Source organism: Lissotriton helveticus, assembly GCF_964261635.1.
Source record: "Lissotriton helveticus chromosome 1_1 unlocalized genomic scaffold, aLisHel1.1 SUPER_1_unloc_12, whole genome shotgun sequence".
NCBI lineage: Eukaryota > Metazoa > Chordata > Amphibia > Caudata > Salamandridae > Lissotriton > Lissotriton helveticus.
This window is the reverse complement of record NW_027611651.1, coordinates 1638837-1658159: the sequence shown is the minus strand read 5'-3', so window position 1 is coordinate 1658159 and position 19323 is coordinate 1638837. Positions and strand designations below refer to the sequence as shown.

The following is a 19323-nucleotide window of genomic DNA, read 5'->3' as shown; positions in this document are numbered from 1 at the left end:
GCAGTAATTTCTCCTTTCAGAGCGTTATTGCTGCAGATGGAGTGAAGCCCAGAAGTAAGCACATTACTAAGGTACCAACAAAGTTTAATATTGTTCATTTGTATTAACTGTTTCTCTTTTGCAGCTTTTGGAAATGCATTTCCTAGTTTTGTTGCTTTTTGGTTATTTTATTATTGTAGGCTGTTATCTTCGGTTTAAAGGGAAAGATGTTGTAGTGTCTGACTGTGGCGTGGTATCAAGAAGAGACCTAAGACCAGTTCGGGGTAGGCAAGGTTTTATTTTGGAGAACGTATTTTTATGGCGGGTTGTCAAGGTGTCTCTCTGAAAAGCTCTGGGGTCCGTGATGGCGTCTGGTTATGATCTTGTTTCTAGATGGTTAAGAAGCAGACTTCAGGGGATGTTCCGTTCTTCCTAACTCCTCGTTGAACTCCGCCAGGGAAAAGAAACAGGTACAGATCATCAGGATATGTACTCTATCTGGACTCTCCCACAGGGAACTGGGCAAGTGCAGGGGACACCCGTGCTAAGGTGCTAAACACTTTATTAAACGTGCGAGGGTGCAGAGGCGTGATTACTGGTGAGGAGGGGTATATTTACACGGTGACGACAAAGAAAGGTTGGGCAGATATTCTGGCGCACTTGCGGCTACGGTTTAGAAGAACCCCATCTTCCTACCCAGCCCGCCAAATGCTGCCGTACCTGTTGTAGCCACACTCCTCCCTCGGGAGTGTGGCACGGCGATTCACGGATCCGGTGGCCTCCTGGCTTACTCCTGTCATCCTCGGGTTCGCCTCAAACAGCTCCGTTCTCTGCTCCTCCGGGCCGCTCTCCCACTCTCGATCCTTGGTCGGTGACGTCACAAGCCAGGACATCTTCTTCCACGTTTTTACCCACTAGGAATCCTGCGTCGTCATCAGGGGGTGGAGCTGCGTACCCGTGTGTCTTCCAGTTAAAGGGGCCGTCATCCAATTCGTCGGCTAGTTCCCAGGAACAGGATTCTCCCCTGTTCCAGTCATGCTGATAATGAGGCAGAGCGGGGGAGGACGTCAGTTCACTACGCCACCACTCAACATTATCCGGTTCTTTTCCTCCCGTCCCCTGCCCAGTGTTACATTCCTCCCCCCCTGGTTTCTGCTGATTGGGAAAAATTAATTGTCTGGATAGGAAATCAGCGTTTCCATTCTCAGTGCCCTTTCGATGTTGTATTGAAAAAGAAAAAGGTTGTAGAAAAAGGAACCACCTGAGTACTCTAGGGTCATGGGCTTTGGTCCTATTCATCCATTGTAGCAGGTCGTGATCTGTATAAAGTACAAAAGGCTTGCCTTCTAGGTAGTACTTTAATTTCTCCACCGCCCACCTTATCACCAGGCATTCTCTTTCGGTCGTGGGATATTTGCACTCCCTAGGATGTAGTTTCCGGCTAATGTAGAGGATCGTATGTTCTAATCCGTCTTTTCCTATTTGGTACAATACAGCTCCAAAGCCCATGTCCGAAGCATCCGTGGCTAAAGAGAAAGGTTTACTGAAGTTGGGAGGTATCAAAATTGGGCTTGTAGTGATGGCCACTTTAAGGGTCTTAAAGGCTTGTTTAGCCTCCTCCGAAGGATTTAGGATGGAGGAGTTTTAATGTCCTTTCTTAAAAGGTCTGTGAGCGGAGCTGCTCTCACTGCGAAGTTGTCTATAAATCTCCTGTAATAGCCTATAAGGCCTAGAAAGGCTCGTATCTCTCTCTTTGTTTTGGGGAAGGGAGTATTCATGATGGCTTTTACTTTTTCCTCTTTAGGGGCTATAACACCTTCCCCCAACATATACCCCAGGTATTTAACCTTGGAGTATGCCGCTCTAGATTTTTTTAAGTTAATGTGTAACCCTGCCTTGTGTAGGGCTTCCAGAATAGCTGTTAAGTGTGTTAAGTGGTCTGACCAGGTATTGCTGAAAATTACAATGTCGTCAAGATAGACGGAACAGAAGGAGGAAAAGGGGTGTAGGATTGTATTCATCAACCTCTGGAAGGTCACAGGCGCTCCATGTAGCCCAAAGGGCAAGACGTTGAACTCATATAGGCCCTCCTCTGTTGCAAAGGCAGTCTTTCGTTTATTTTCTTCCCTAAGGGTACCTGCCAGTACCCCTTAGTGAGGTCTAGCGTGGTAATAAACTAAGCTTCGCCTATCCTTTCTATTAAATCATCCACCCGGGAAATGGGATAGGCATCAAAGGAGGAGATGTTATTTAAAGCTCTAAAGTCCATACAGAACCGGGTCGTCCCGTCCGGTTTAGGAATCATTACAATAGGGGACGACCAGTTACTTCTAGATGGACGGATAACCCCCAACTTGAACATGTCCTGTACTTCCCTTTTTATATCCTGTCGTCGTGCTGCCGGCACCCTGTAGGGTTTTTGTTTAATACATTTCCCTGGTTCTGTTTATATTTTGTGCTCTATCAAATGTGTTCGTCCTGACAGGTCCGAAAACATTGGAGAGAAGGGATGTAAGGTGTTTTGGAGCTCAGTTTTCTGGGCGTATGTAAGTTCTTCATTAACAGGCAGTTGTTCTAAGGTGCTCTGCTCTGACCCAGTAGGGATTCCGAATTGAGCTACCGTGGGTATCAGACCTATCCATTTTTTTATTAGATTGATGTGAAAGGTCTGCCTCCTCGAAGGGGAGATCTGGACCCTGTAAGTGGTTCTCCCTATAGTGTCTACTATGGGATAGGGACCCAGCCATTCACTCCTGAATTTATTAGTGGAGGAGGGTAAACACACTAAAACCCAGTCTCCCTTTTCTAGGGTTCTCCATTTCTTGTCTCTGTCATAATATTTCTTTTGCCTGTTCTCGCTATTTTCTAAAGAAGAGTATGCCAAATCTCTCAGTTTGCTGAGCTTGGACTTCAGCTGTTGAGTATACTCTAGTAGGGTTTTCTGTTCGTGGTGTTTCTCTTGTTCCCAAGTGTCCTTCGTTATTTCCAAGAGGGACCGAGTTTGTCGGCCGTACAGCAGTTTAAAGGCTAAGCAACCTAAACTACTTTGTACCTGGGCCCTCAGTACATATAGTGCTAACGGTAGGACTTGGTCCCAGTCTTTGTGTTCAATAGAGAGCATTTTTTTAGGGTTGTTTTTAAGGTCCTGTTGTACCTTTCTACCAACACATCCGTTTGGGGTGGTAGGCTGAGGTTTTTATGTGAGACAAATCTAGCAATTTCCAGACTTCCTTCATCAGTTGAGGTGCCGGGTTTTTAGGAACCCGGTGGTGCCAGGGGACAACACCCGAAGACCTCTGAGTTCTCCCTTGTTCCGGACCACAGAAACAATGAGTCTTCTAGTCGCAGTCAGAGATCAAGTTTTATTGGTAGCTACCAAGTAACACGTGTCCTAGAAGCACGACAAACACGGGTCATGTATTCTCAGGAGACTGTACGTGTTCGTTTTTACAGAACCAGTCTTCTCCTTTTATACAGAAATAATGGCTTCAAGCAAGAATTCTTGAGTTTATGATATGGCTGTAAACATATTTCTGTAATAATACAAAGTGCGGCGTCACGTAAGCAAACCCACATTTTAGATGTCCAGTTCGTGACAGATTACCCAGCAAGATCCGGGACTCCCATCAGATATCGATGAAACACCAATAAAGGCAGGTACCACCCAGTCATAAAACTGGCCATAAAGAAGAAGTATGGACAGGTGCATGTTTGTAGAAAGCATGTTCTGTATGGGGTGAATGGTTTCTGGAATGTTATGTGTCGATAGTATCGTGTTCGGCCACTGGGCGGGGAGCCGCCCAAACAGGTTTGGCTTAAGGCAATGGAGTCAGTTTGGACAGGTCAGGGGGAAGTCAGGGAAGGTGGACGTGTCCTTTTGGATCAAGCTCGACCTTTAATTGACTTAACATGAGGGCAAGACGTAAGATGGATGCCGTTCACAAAATGGAGTCTAAGGGATGGGGACGGAAACTACGATTTAGGGGTGTTGGCTACCCTCGATTGTCACGCAAATACATAGGAGTGATGTCCTAATCATTATCGGTTCACGGACACTAAATTCGTCATGGTACGTTGATATTTTGTGACACGGGTATTGGACCTCGATATTGGGATAACAATAGGGTCCAGATTTTCAGAACCACAGACCCTCCTTTTGCCCTTATGTAAGGCAATAACTCATGTTAATCCGAGTCCAAATCTGTATGAAGGAATTCGTGGAGATGCTGCTGTAACATCATCCTGTTGCTTAGTTCGTCCCTTGACGCAGGCTTCCGTACACATGAAGTAGCACAGAGGCCACAGAGTGCAGGGGCGCACTGGACACATAGGCAGAACATAAACAGAAGTGTTAAGATCATCCCAATGAAGATTAGCGTTTTCCATCCCCAGGCAGCGATAAGTCCCCAGAACCACCCTAGCAAGGACCAATCCCCTTTCTCAACGTGAAGGGAACCAGATATTTCATGTAGTTTAGAGATGGCCTGGTATACTGTCGGTGCATTATCAGGGATGAATATGCAACAACTGGATTGGATGACTCTACACACACCACCACGATCGGCGAGTATGATATCAAGGGCAATTCGGTTCTGAAGGGTCATAAGTCGATCCGTCTGAAGCTCGGTTGTCAAATTGCCAAGTGCTCCGGCCGTTGTAGTCACGGCGGATTCAACTATCCTTGCTAACTGGCGAATATTCCTGCTGTTCACCATAGGCCCCCAAAATGGCAGAAAACCTTTTGTGAAGTCAGCGAATTCCTGACCCGCGGTGTCGTCTTTACTCACGACACCTCTAGCTGTCCTTGTCCGATGGTAATCTGCTCGGGCCGTGTAGGTAGGAGGCAGCAGAAATGAGATGAAGCACGTGCCTGAGAAGTCAGGGGGTAACCATGTATAGGCTTGGTCGTGGCAGACGAAATACGTGCCTTTGGCTGCTAAGAGTATAGGGGGAGTTCGGGAGGCGAGCACATATGTTTCTGTGCAAATGCTCTTTCCTAACTGTGCAGTGGGATCTCTACCAATACCTTGTAAACATAGGTGACCTCGGTGGGGCACTATCCAAACTGGGCGGGATTTCTTTGCTGCCTGGCTCTTGATCAGGTAAACGCCATGTTTGGTTACGTTCCAACGAGTGTATGGGGTCAGTTCATCTTTGGGGATAGTCAGATATGTGTCGAACTCTCTAATCATATTTCTTATCCCTGCTATTAGTGCCTTGTTACTGGAATCGCTTTCAGTGGAACGGGTCGGGTATGGTTCTAGGGCGAATAGGAACATGGTCTGAAAAGCCCACAGAGAACCATAATAACTAAATGGCAGGATGAAGTATGGGATACCCTTATCCGTCGTGTGCGGCATGAGTCCGCATATCCAACAGTTTGATCTGTTCATTATAGACTGGTGTTGGTGTAGGAGTTGGATGAAAGAGTTATTTACAAATTCGAGCCTTCTGGCAGACTCGTGTTCAGGTAGAGGGTGAAAAGAATGTGGTGAGAGAGTGGGAGAAGGCGTCGGCAGAGTGTCATTTGAGAGTAGGGAAACTTGAAATACGAATAGAGCATAACCAATCAAAAGCATCACAGTGCTACACAGCATTAGAACACATATTATTAAAAATCTTTTCTTGGACAGTATAGTACACAATTGTTTTTCAAAGTTCGTAAGCTTGACAGGTCTCTCTACCCTTGGAAACTCCATCCTCTACTTGCTGCCCGCGGTGGTAGGTTGATTCTGCCAGGGAGCGTGCTCCGTTCGGTCCGGGGTGACTCCCTCGGACCAACCAGAACCGTGGACCTAGAACTTCCTTGGTTGCACTCCCTACACTTCAACCGCGACCCTAGCAGCGGAACCGGATGGCGGTTCGAAAATCAAAAAATGAGCTAGTTCCCTGGGACGAGAGAGCTGGAAGATAAAAATAGTTCTTGGGGGGAAAAGGGAAATCACATTAGATCAAGGTTTTATTAGTCCCTGGGGCTGGATCTCAGGTTGTATCGTCGCTTCTCAGGTACGGTGTGGTCTTTAAACAATGCCTCAGGTTCGGTAGTGTCCAATTGCATAGATGGTGACACACGTCCTTGCAAAATACGATCACTCTCCTTTTCGGTACCAGTCTCTTTTAAACGTGCATCGCTGAAAGGGATGAAACGAGGTACGGATTCAGTCTTAGAGTCGGCAAGTCCTTTATCGACCCACCGGTCGTACGGAAGGGGCAGAGGGACCCGTTTGCAATGGGTCCCATGCACCCAGTTCTTTTTGCCGTCCACCCGAACCGCTGATCTCGTGGAAAGAAGTACCAGGTATGGTCCGGTCCACCTCGGCTGTCCGTTGTTGGTGCGCTGGAAGTTCCGCACCAATACCCACGTACCGGGTTTGATTGTATGACCTGGATCGTCAGAGGCTGGCAGAGAGGAACTGTGAACCTGTTGGTGTAAAACACGTAATTTAGCTGTCAATTCGCACAAATAATCAAGCAGTACGGGGTGTTCTATTTCACGGAGTTTCTTTGGTCTTGGCACGCCCCAGACGTTGGCTGGGCGGCCAAACACGATCTCGTGGGGGCTAAGACCTAATCTGGAATGGACGGTCATCCTAGTTGACAAGAGTGCTAGGGGCAAGGCGTCAGGCCATTTAAGACCTGTACTGGCTTGAATCTTGGCTAGCTTGAGTTTCAAAGTGCCATTGTAGCACTCTACTAATCCAGCTGATCCAGCTGATTGGGAGTGATTTGCAGCGTGGAATTTCTGGTGTATGCCTAGACACTCACACACTCTCTTCATCACTCGTCCTATGATATCACTTCCATTATCACTCCAGACAATTCTAGGCATACCGAATCTCGGGAAGAACTCTTTGACAAGGGCTTTGGCAGTTGTCATAGCAGTATTGTCTTTAAGGGGGTACGCTTCCACCCACCTTGAAAAAGCTCAAACAACAACGAGCACATACTTTAGATTGTTGCACCTTTCCATGTGAATGAAATCGAGCTGCAAAACCTCGAACGGATACGTAGGAGGCACAAAGTGACCAGCTGGAGTTGGAGTTCCTTTACCGGGATTGTGTTTTAGGCATATCATACAGTTTCTGACCATATTTTCTGCATATTTTGGGATATTGCTATTCTGCCATACTGGGGCCAATAGCTTACATATTCCTTTCGAACTGATGTGTGCCATGCCGTGAGCCATTGTTACTACTGCAAGTACGTATGCATTAGGTAGTAGCCATCGCTGGTGTTCCGATAATTCGACCCAACAACCATTCGCATCCAATCTACCCTTACTTTCTCTCCATTCATTCAACTCATTCTCAGTTGCCTCAGCTTGTATGCATTTTACCCTTTCAATGGTGTCCTCACACATTCCCACATCAGTAGTACATCTAGCGGGACCCGCAACATACATTCGACTCATCGTGTCCCTTGCGGTCTCTTTCGCAACATCGTCTGCAAATGCATTCGTCCTGTTTAGTAAAATGTCTACTGCGTGCGGAACCATAACGATCAGAGTATTATTCATGACTAATCCAGCGGATTGTCGAATGCAGACAGCTGCTGCGGCGGTAGCCCTCAGACAACTTGGTAGTGCCTTAGCCACAGGATCCAGAGTTGCCGAAAAATACGCGCATGGGCGCTGTCTGTTCCCAAAATGTTGTGTTAAGACTGATAATGCACAACCTTCCTTCTCATGGACAAATAATGTAAAAGGCTTACTGTAGTTGGGGTTTCCCAACACAGGGGCTGAACACAATGCATCACGCAACTTGTGAAAACTCGTCTGACAATCTTCAGACCAGGGCATAGGATTGGGCGTATCTTTACGGAGTAGTGCCAGCAAGGGTTTAGCTAGCAGTGAGAAATTTGGTATCCATTGTCTACAGTACGATGTAATGCCCAAAAAAGCTCGAACTTCTCTCTGTGTCCTTGGGGCACTTAGTTCTGCAATTGCCTGTATTCTTTCTGGTTTCAGTCTCCTTCCCTCCTTCGACAAGACGTGACCTAATTAGGTTACTTCTTGTCGGCAAAATTGTAGTTTGGAAAGGGAGACTTTGTGCTTCATGTCACAAAAGTGATGCAATAATGATAACGTAGCTTTCTTGCAAATTTCTTCAGTGTCCGCAGCGATCAGCAGATCGTCTACGTACTGAATCAGAGTTGAACCACTTTGTAGAACAATCGTGTCTAGTTGTGTCTTCAGGGCCTGACTGAATATGGATGGACTTTCGCAGTAGCCTTGAGGAGCGCACTTGAAGCGGAAGCTTCGTCCTCCTAAATTAAATCCGAAAATATCTCTACTCTCCTCGGCAATCGGGATACTGAAGAAAGCGTTCTTCAGGTCAATCACCGAGAACCAATTTGCTGAAGCTGGAACCATTGTCAATAAAGCAGTAATGTCGGGGACGACTGGAAACTGTGGGATAACTATCTTGTTTACTTCTCTGAGGTCGATCACAAACCTATACACAGGGGGTTGTGAAGGATCAGTACGTTTTAAGACGGGCAAAACCGGACTGTTACAGACATTTCCTGTCGTTTCTTCGATGACGTCTTTATCAATCAAATCATGAACAATTTTCAACAACGCTTTTTCGCATTCGCTAGATATTTTGTATTGGGGAATACGTGGCAACTTAACGTCGGCTTTCAAAGTTATGACATATGGTGTTATCTCCAAACGACCTACATCATTAGAACCATTAGCCCAGAGTATATCAGGAAGTGACAATAATTCAGTTGGAATATTTTCCTTTGATAAATACATCGAAGAAATGACCTTCTTGCCTAAAGTAAGTTGTACTCCCGAGGGAGAACAGTACAAGGTCGCATATAACCTTTTATAGTAAGTCCAAACCTAGCACATTTTCACCACAACCTGTTGTCAAAATGAGGGGTGCTTCTAATTCGCATGGGCCAACAGAAAGAGACATAGGACTAGAGATCGGGTTTCTAACAGGGGCGCCAGAGAAACCTACAGAGACATTCATTTCGCCAGACAAAGGTGCGCCAGGAAGTTTCGAGTGCATGATAGAACTTTTTGTGGCACCAGTATCCAGCAGAAATGTCTCTGACACTCCTGAGGCTATTACCTCGACATAAGGTCCATTCTGATCTACCGGAACTGAGACAACTCCCTCTCTTTGTCCATGGCTGTCCTAGCAATCGTTACCCTCATTTTCGTGTTCAGCGTAATAGTCGTCAGCATAGTACTGAGCTGATTTAGACGATGAATTATTCTGTTGGTCAAAGCTATTCATGGACTTCTGAGGCGGAAAAGAAGTTGTATTCTGAGTGAAATTTCCACGGCCTCTACCTCTAGGGGCATGTTGAAAACCTCTCCCCCTTACACCTTGACCACCGTTTAAACGTCGCGCAAGAGCCGGACAATTATCCTTAAAATGACCCTCTTCCTTGCAATACGCACATTGATTCGGGCAATATGTAGGACGCTGGTGGGAAAACTCGTTACCTTGCGCGTTCCTCGAATACTGCTGTCGCGGTTGATAGTCGGGCTGACTAGCCGTGCGAGGCGGATAGGCCTGCTGGAGGAGAACCTTAGTTTTCAAATCTTTCGTCTTTTTATCTGCCTTGTCTAGCTCATCTTTACGCCTATTCTCATAGTACTGGGCTGTAGCTAAAATCTGTGCTGACGTAGAGACAGCCCAAGCACTCTCAGAGTCTTTTAGTTTATTACATAGTTCAGGGAGCAAATTATGTACGAACTTGTCCACAAACAATCTTTGGCCACCCTCGGTAGCCATATCTTGGCCACTGTGGTCGGTGAATGTTTCCTCAAATCTCGTGAAAAAGTCAGACACATTCTCATCTTTCTTTTGTTTACATGCTGATAGCTTGTCCCAATTTACGCGTACTTCAGGCATTATTGTCTTCATGTACGCTATAATTCTACCGGGAAGTTCAGCTATTAACGGCTCAGGTTTAAAACCACCGACTTGTCTAGCATCTGTAGTCGCAATGTTCGCCCATGAGTCACCTAGTTCCTGATCGTGATCCGTATGACGTATCTTGCTCCATAAAGGATGTGGAACAACGTTCCCAAATAACATGTCTACATCTGCTAAATTCATTATACATGAGCTTGCAGTTTGCGATAACTCCTTATAATACCCAGTTGGGTTCTTACGAGGGTCAGGTAGTGACTGTTTGAGTGCTAATACTTCCGATCTTTTCCATGGGACATGTACCCATACACGCTGGAAATAGGGCAGAATTGGTGGATTAGCATTCGCATCACCTTCCCTCCAAACAGGAGGAACCTCTCTCATGGGGTACTGTTTCGCTCTTTTCCTACTAGACGTACCACATTCAGACGATGACCCAGAGTTACCACCTGTGCTTCGATATGATAATAATACCTCAACTGCTTTGTCGACATCGGGACCTACAATCATGCCTTCCCCGAATTTAAATCGTATACTACACAACTTTCAAGAGTTGCTCTCTTGACCATTATCTTCCAAATCCTCACACAGAAAAACACACATCTGTTCAAAAACATATCTTTGCGTCGGTTCATCCCATTGACGGAAAACGTTCATGACGGACTCTACATCATATCTGGCTGTATCCAGAGCCCAATTCCGTGCTAACTTATTCAGGCATTCCCTCTCTCGATAATCAGGTATTTGGCTTCGTAACTGTCTTAGTCCCGTATTAGGGGTCGTTTTAGGCGACCGAAAAAGTGGTGAAGGAATGTTAGTAATAATGCTGGCCGTTTTATGCCAGACGGAAGGTGAAAGTGGAGGAATAACTGGTGTCAGAACAGAGTCACGCAAAGCAGAAACAGAAGCGTTCGCAGAACTAGTATCGGAAGAAATAGAAGGTGCGCTAGGCGAAGTTGTAGAAGGAACAGTAGGGGAAGTAGATGTGACTGGTGAGCCTTGAGGAGGCTGCACTAGAGAAATAGAAGCCAGCTGAAGAGTAGCTGGTGAGTGCTGTAGAGGAGCTGGTATAACAGCTACCAGAGGTGCAACTAAAGGTTGCGGAGGTGCTGTGGCATTTTGCGCATAGGGTGGTGGCGAACTCAGCAAATGCGCCATTAATGGATCTTTCTCACGCTCTTTTACTGTCTCTTGCTGAAGAGATGGTAAAACAGGATAGCATTTATCTATTGCCATTTTACGTTGCCTGTGCAACTGCTCACTTATTCGATCCTCTTCGTTGTCTTTAAATTTTATCGCGGCTTGTATTACTGAAATACCCCTTTCCCTCTTATTCTTCTTTTCTAGTTTAATTGCCTTTTGTTTGGCCTCTTTACGCCATAAGCGGAAAGAGTCAAACATCGCCGGTCGGGCTTTCTTTTTGAACAGTTTGACCTCTAGGTTATCTAGAATTTCTGAGTCGAAACTACCATATTGGGGCCATTTTAAAACACCATCTTTACGGGTGTATTTTATCCACACTTCATTATATGTGATAGGACCTACGCCATGTTTTACATAGAGCTCATACGTTGGAGTTCCAATTGGAGGAACCGGACACAAATCCTCTAATCGGGAGTCCCTATTATAACCAAGACAAAACAAGTTTCCAAGTCTGCTAAAACCAGGCATCTTCGCTCACTAGTCTAGCTTCAAACTTCAAAGGTTTATCTATTATGATATTTCTCGTGAAAACACGAGTCCTTCGGCTTTGGGGCTTGCAAGTGCCAAATCAAGTCGTATCTCCAGGATACCAAAAACTAAGGACAAACTAAGGACTGGGAGACGCTCCACTTATACTTAACTGAAGTATTTGAAGATCGGTGACGTCGCTAGAAGACTCGTCTATCGTTTCGCTCTACCAAGGATCACTGGGTCCAAAACAAGGCGATAGTCAGGGCAGCAGTCCTTCGTAGCCGTCGGGACGCGGGGAACCTCGCAGCAAAGACCTTCGGAACCACGTCGACATACAGGGGTCGCTGAAGTGGCTGGCCGTCCTCCGGAATTTTCACACAAAGCTCCTCACGAACATCTGGCTTGGACCGTCGCCGCTTGATATCGCCCCGAGTTGGGCGCCAATTGAGGTGCCGGGTTTTTAGGAACCCGGTGGTGCCAGGGGACAACACCCGAAGACCTCTGAGTTCTCCCTTGTTCCGGACCACAGAAACAATGAGTCTTCTAGTCGCAGTCAGAGATCAAGTTTTATTGGTAGCTACCAAGTAACACGTGTCCTAGAAGCACGACAAACACGGGTCATGTATTCTCAGGAGACTGTACGTGTTCGTTTTTACAGAACCAGTTTTCTCCTTTTATACAGAAATAATGGCTTCAAGCAAGAATTCTTGAGTTTATGATATGGCTGTAAACATATTTCTGTAATAATACAAAGTGCGGCGTCACGTAAGCAAACCCACATTTTAGATGTCCAGTTCGTGACAGATTACCCAGCAAGATCCGGGACTCCCATCAGATATCGATGAAACACCAATAAAGGCAGGTACCACCCAGTCATAAAACTGGCCATAAAGAAGAAGTATGGACAGGTGCATGTTTGTAGAAAGCATGTTCTGTATGGGGTGAATGGTTTGTGGAATGTTATGTGTCGATAGTATCGTGTTCGGCCACTGGGCGGGGAGCCGCCCAAACAGGTTTGGTTTAAGGCAATGGAGTCAGTTTGGACAGGTCAGGGGGAAGTCAGGGAAGGTGGACGTGTCCTTTTGGATCAAGCTCGACCTTTAATTGACTTAACATGAGGGCAAGACGTAAGATGGATGCCGTTCACAAAATGGAGTCTAAGGGATGGGGACGGAAACTACGATTTAGGGGTGTTGGCTACCCTCGATTGTCACGCAAATACATAGGAGTGATGTCCTAATCATTATCGGTTCACGGACACTAAATTCGTCATGGTACGTTGATATTTTGTGACACGGGTATTGGACCTCGATATTGGGATAACAATAGGGTCCAGATTTTCAGAACCACACAGTCTGGAGACGAACGGGGTCCCCTGGTCTGTTAAGATTTCCTTTGGATATCCCACCCTCTAGAATAATTCTATCAATTTCTCGGCTATGTTCTTAGCATTGGGGATTCTTAAGGGAAAGGCCTCCGGAAACCTAGTTGTGTAGTCCACTAGGACCAGGGCATAGGAATGTCCTTTTGCAGTGCGAGGAAGGGGCCCGATAATGTCCATGCCTACCCTTTCGAATGGAGTCCCCAATATGGGTAGAGGTTGTAAGGCAACAGAAGGGGGTTTATACATATTTCTTTTCTGGCAAATGTCACACTGTTTACAATACTCCTCTGCCTCTTTATAAATCCCTGGCCAATAAAAAAGTTTTAGTAGGTGTGTCTTTTTTTCGGCGCCTGAATGACCAGCTGTTAGGTGAGTGTGGGCATAAAACAGGACTTGTTTTCTGAATTCTTTTGGTACTAACAATTGGAGGGAATCTATGGGTTTACCTAACCTATATAACAGGTCATCTTTTATCAAGAATTTAGGGAAGCTTTGACTAGGTTGGGCTTGTTCCACATGGGCCTTTTCCCAGCGGTGGCATCGTTAATTTGGGTGAAGTGGAAACTACGATCCAGTACCCAAGGTTCAGTAGACAAGAGGGCCGGGCATGCATTTGGTTTTTCAGATTTAGGTTCTTTAAGTTCCCTCTGAAACAGGTCCAAAAAATCTGGGTTGTCTACCCCTATAATGAGGTCTTCAGGAAAGGAATCTTCCACTCCTACTCTCACTGACCCAGGACTTCTCCCTAAGGGGGTAATCGTAATGTGCGCCAATGGATAGGGTTTTACTTCCCCATGTACACATCTACTATGGACTAGGGACTTGGGAATGAGCTGTTGGGGTAGCACTAGTTTCTTTTGGATCACGAACCGCCTGCATCCTGAATCCAACAGCGCCCTTATTTGTAGTTGGTTGACCGTTACCCTTAAATAGAACGATGGTCCCATCTCAGCGGTGTACATCACGGCCTTAGGTATGTACCCCACCTCCATTGGTTCTTCAGGGGCCTATCTTCTGGGACACAGTCTAGCGATATGGCCCCATTCGCCGCACTCGAAGCACTGGGGGCCTTTGAAAACTGGTTCCATACTTATGGGTTTCACTTTTGGCTGCTCTGGGCCGACTTTGAACTTCCTCTCGGGTTTTGGTACTGCGGACATCTTTGTAGTTTTTTCTTGGTCCCAAGGGAGAGACCTAGGCTGCGCTCGGGAATAATTGGTGGCCGTCTCTACGGCTTGTGGACAGTAAGGCCAGAATGTTGCTTAAGCCAATGTTGGGTTCCGTGTGGTAACGCTTCCAGAAACTGTTCCAAGTATATACTAGTCATTATCTCTTCTTTGGGCCTGCTCTCGGGTTTCAGCCACTTATCGGCTGCCATTTTTAACCGGAGATATAGAGTCTTTTGGGTTTTCACCAGGAATTCCTTTTTCTTTCCTGAACCATACACGATAGGCCTCTGAATCTAATCCTAAGTGGTCCAGTATTATTTCTTTGATCTCTTGATATGGCGTATTCCCTGTGGCATTGGCCACCTGGTATGCAGCCTGAGCTTTCCCGGTTAACAATGTAGCCAGAAAGAAGGGCCATTTTTCTTCTGCCCAACCACAGGCCCTGGCTGCTCTTTCAAAGTTAGTCAGAAAGGCATCTGGATCCTCCCCTGCGTTGTATTTTTGTAATGATACTCCCGAGGGATGCGTCGGGGTGGCTCTACGTTCCCACCGGGTAAAGCACTGGGTTCTTGGACCGCCTTTTTTAAGCCTTCGATGGTGTTCTTGAAAACTTCCCTCTCTGCTTGAGCCGACGTCATTTGTCTTTCTACCGCCCATTCTAACTTTTCTTGTCCCTTTATAAGGTGGTGTATGATTTGGTCCATCTTCTGTTGCGGGATGGAAGGGGGATATCCCACTTCTGACACCAGTTGTGGCGTGGGATCAAGAAGAGACCTAAGACCAGTTCGGGGTAGGTAAGGTTTTTTTTTGGAAAACATCTTTTTATGGCGGGTTGTCAGGGTGTCTCTCTGAAAAGCTCTGGGGTCCATGATGGCGTCTGGTTATGGTCTTGTTTACAGATGGTTAAGAAGCAGACTTCAGGGGATGTTCCGTTCCTCCTAACTCCTCGTTGGACTCCGCCAGGGAAAAGAAACAGGTACAGATCGTCAGGATATGTACTCTATCTGGACTCTCCCACAGGGAACCGGGCAAGTGCAGGAGACACCCGTGCTAAGGTGCTAAACACTTTATTAAACGTGCAAGGGTGCAGAGGCGTGATTACTGGTGAGGAGGGGTATATTTACACGGTGAGGACAAAGAAAGGTTGGGCAGATATTCTGGCACACACGCGGCTACGATTTAGAAGAACCCCGTCTTCCTACCCAGCCCGCCAAACGCTGCCGTACCTGTTGTAGCCACACTCCTCCCTCGGGAGTGTGGCACGGCGATTCACGGATCCAGTGGCCTCCTGGCTTACTCCTGTCGTCCTCGGGTTCACCTCCAAAAGCTCCGTTCTCTGCTCCTCCGGGCCGCTCTCCCACTCTCGATCCTCGGTCGGTGACGTCACACGCCAGGACATCTTCTTCCGTGTTTTTACCCACTAGCAATCCCGCGCCGTCATCAGGGGGCGGAGCTGCATACTCGTGTGTCTTCCAGTTAAAGGGCCATCATCCAATTCGTCGGCTAGTTCCCAGGAACAGGCTTCTCCCCTGTTCCAGTCATGCTGATAATGAGGCAGAGAGGGGGAGGACGTCAGTTCACTACGCCACCACTCAACATTATCTGGTTCTTTTCCTCCCGTCCCCTGCCCAGTGTTACAGTGACCTTAATGCTGCAATATGCATTTCATTACCATCATTTGCTTACTCTGGAGAATCTCCAGGGTGTAGGAGGTTTGCTGTTCCAGAGTTCTTGCTTCAGCTTCTGGGCAGTTATCACTCTGTGGCGATCTATGGTCCTGTTTCTCTGCTCTCGTTGTAGTAGCTCTTATCAGAGCTTCATCCATCCGCCAACGATAATAAGATGCCAGGCATCACCCAGCACACAACACAGACTATGTTGGGCTACGTCGGCGCAGTTAGAGCGAGGAAGTTCTCCGGATCCATCAGGCTGTGAATGTAACCTAAGGGCTTAAGATGAAATGAAGAGCTTACCTCCTTCCTGACTGCTGTGTGCAGACCCGATAGCTGGCAGCACCCTGGAGTATGTATGTATAAATCAGATTATGTTGGAACTAACCTGCAATATAGTGGCAGGCAGCACTCTGCCATAGAGTAGGGTTTCTCATAGTGTTTTAATTACTGACACATTAATGGAGATTGTCTTTTAACAGGCAGAACAACAACACTGACCGTACATTTTCCTGGGTTTGTCTTTAAAATGACGTACACATTAGGAATGGCATTTCGTTCTGCTGGAATAATAACACAAGTTATCTTGCACTCTATGTTGTTGCATGAATTGTAGGCTGCAATAAATTCCATGTTTTATTCAAACAAGCTTTCTACAGGGCACATACATGATTTGCTGCTGTAGAGAAATAATGCTCCTGTGTACTGTGGCAGACTCAGAAATATTGAAAAACTTCATGATTTCTCTTTCAGCACTTCCTAGTAAAATCTTTCACTTTTTGACTCCTACATTTAGCAGAAACATAACTTAGTACCATTAAAATAGTTGTGATGGGGAACATTCATGTGGGGTTAGGACTGACTCGACCAGAGAGCATGCTGACTTGGAGGAGTATGGAGTTGACCACATTGCCTGGTCCGGTGTGGAACCAAGCCAGTGATGCTTTGCTGCAGGCTCCTTTGCCCTGATAGCTGGTCAACAGTTTGAGGAGGAGGAGGTGAAGAGCTGGCTAAGTGTGCCATGAGGCTGGCATTTCAGTACATCCCTGAGAAGTGAGCTTTGATTCGATGTAGTGTTCCTCTTATACCACGTGCAATTACTTCTCTCCAAAGCCTCAAGAATTCCTGGGTGTGAAGGGCGGCTAATTCTGATTGGGTGCTTGATAGTTTTCTAGAAACTCATGTTCTTGATTGTTCATGTTTGTCAGTAGTTAATGAAACACGCCCAGTCGTTTTATCTCTTCAGTTGTCACACGCTGCAATAAAAGTTTCTTACTCGTTGCAAGAAAATATGAACGGCTGACGAGCCTCTGTCTGTCAAAGAATGGAAGGGCTGAGGAACTGTCAGTTATCTCACTGCGAAGCAGAGCAGTGTCATGCTTCACCCTCACTCAGGCCTCTGATTTTAACTAACATCACTTAGAACACTGGGACTTTAGAGCCCATCCTTTTAATGAGAAAAACAAAACTACAAGTCCCATAAGCAATAGTGGTGGAAGGTGTCACGCATGACCTGGGGCAACATCGATTCAGCACATCCAGTTCCATTTTTTAAGTATTTGACATAATATTAAATTTATAACCTTTGTTTTTATGGTCATGAGTCACCAGAATACTAAAAACGTCTTTTATTTTCAGGGTCAATTAAGTAATGGTCACCAGCTTGGAAGCTCTGTTAAATCTTCAGTATTTGTCATTGATCTCCACATGTGGCTGGTTTGGGTCTGCCCCCTGCATTGTTCCCGATAACTCGCACAGGTAAGGAGCTTGTAGCAGCAACATGATAACCCCATACTCGTCTGTAAGAAGTGCGCTCCGAGGCAGGTATCCGATCATTTTTGTGAAACAAGCAAGCGCCAATATCTGCTATGTACATTTGTTAAATAAAACACAATCAAATCACAGTATACTGTTCCGGAGGTTCAGTCCCAGAGTCATTATCTGTAACTGAATGCAGACACCCTAGGAAGCATGTGCTTTTAAGACAAGTTGCGTTCACTCACCTGATGGTGACATGCTTCATTATTGGGCTATACTCTTCACCAGGCCAGCGCTACAATGCCTGGCGGGCACCACCAGAGGGCACTTTGTCGCAGATCTTTTATTAAGTATGCCGGATGAGCATAGTAGAACAGAGGATGTTGTGTCATAAGATGTGAGATTGGTGAAAGCCTGAATATAAGATCAACTATCGACCAGTTGCAGCAATATAGTTAATGTGATCATCCTGGTCCATGTTGAGATTAAAAACAGTGGCAAAGAAACTGAGGAACTAATGGCCCCTATCACTGTGTGAAAGTGTCGATCACCTATGGACCTGCTGGTAAGCTGGGGTCTAAATTTCAGGTCAACTTTTTTCATGCTTTGTGTAGTCATGGAGCAATCTGTTGGCATTTCATCAGGACCAAATATGGGAAAATGGGTAAATGTGACCTAATCTTCTCCACAGTGTGAGGAGCTCTGTAACTCAAAGCCCTGCACCGTGCATAGGTGATAAGGTGCCTATTAACATCTTACTGCCACAGGTGAGCGCTGTCTAACAGGGTGCACTAGATACGGTAACCCTCCTAAAATTCAGGACATACTGACTTATCCAATAGCGAGGACGCCGCATCAGAGGGCAACTGGTTTGAAAGGCACATGCTTCCTAGGGTGTTCAGTTAGAGATAATGTCTGTGGGACTGAACCTCCAGAACAGTATACTGTGAGTTGATTTATATGAAGAATGTGTATACTGGACTGTCATGTTCCTCAGCATCTCTTGTGCTATGTAAAATAAAACGCAACACACCGGGAGGCCAACAAATCTATCATACATTTAATGCAAAACAAATATTCTTTTTTTCTTTTTTTTTAAGTTTTCAAAAACCTTTATTGAGGAACAAATAATGGCAGACACAATACACCGAGCAATACCGCAGCTCACATCAGCAAGATACAATTCAAGTCAGTCATTTAGTAACAGGCAGATTACATTGAATACATTTAATGCAAAAATAGCAAAAGGCCAAGCAAACTAACAAGTGACAATTGTCTTTGCAATGGACGAGAGCATCCACCCTAAAGCAAGTTGGAGTATATAATGCTAATGCTACAAAATGTATTTTTACACACTTTTCTCCTAATACAAGTCAATGAAACATGAACACATGATAGAAACAGTTACTGAAACGACACTAATGAGTAGGAAGCAGGAACTTCTCTCGAGAGGAATGTGAGGAGTCGTTGAGGTGCAGATAAAAGATACACAGACAAGCTGCAGAACTCACTGTTTCTGGAAATACCACTTCTGTTTGTCAATATTCAATTTACTACAAGATGCAGGAAAGTGTGCCGATGGACATCACTAAATAAAATGGTTCTGGGTCCTAATAGAATCCGGTAGAAGAGGAGTTGAAGGGTAGTAGAGAGGTAGAGGGTAGTAGAGTTGTAATAGAGGGGTAGAGGGGTAGAAGAAAGGGAAGAGGTGTAGAGGGTTAGAAGAGGGGTAGAGGGGTAGTAGAGGGATAGAGCTGTTGTAGAGGGGTAGAAGAGGTGTAGAGGTGTAGAAG

General features: G+C 45.9%; 1 protein-coding gene across 2 annotated transcripts in view; it reads left to right on the top strand.

The window, feature by feature from the left end:
* LOC144805488 (uncharacterized) overlaps positions 1–19323 on the top strand; it is a 55064-nt gene that overhangs the window by 8418 nt on the left and 27323 nt on the right. For both annotated transcript variants that reach the window (XM_078672033.1, XM_078672032.1), the window contains exons 2-3: positions 21–71; positions 17411–17530. The gene's annotated coding sequence lies outside the window, so the exon portion shown is untranslated. The remainder of the gene's footprint in view (positions 1–20; positions 72–17410; positions 17531–19323) is intronic.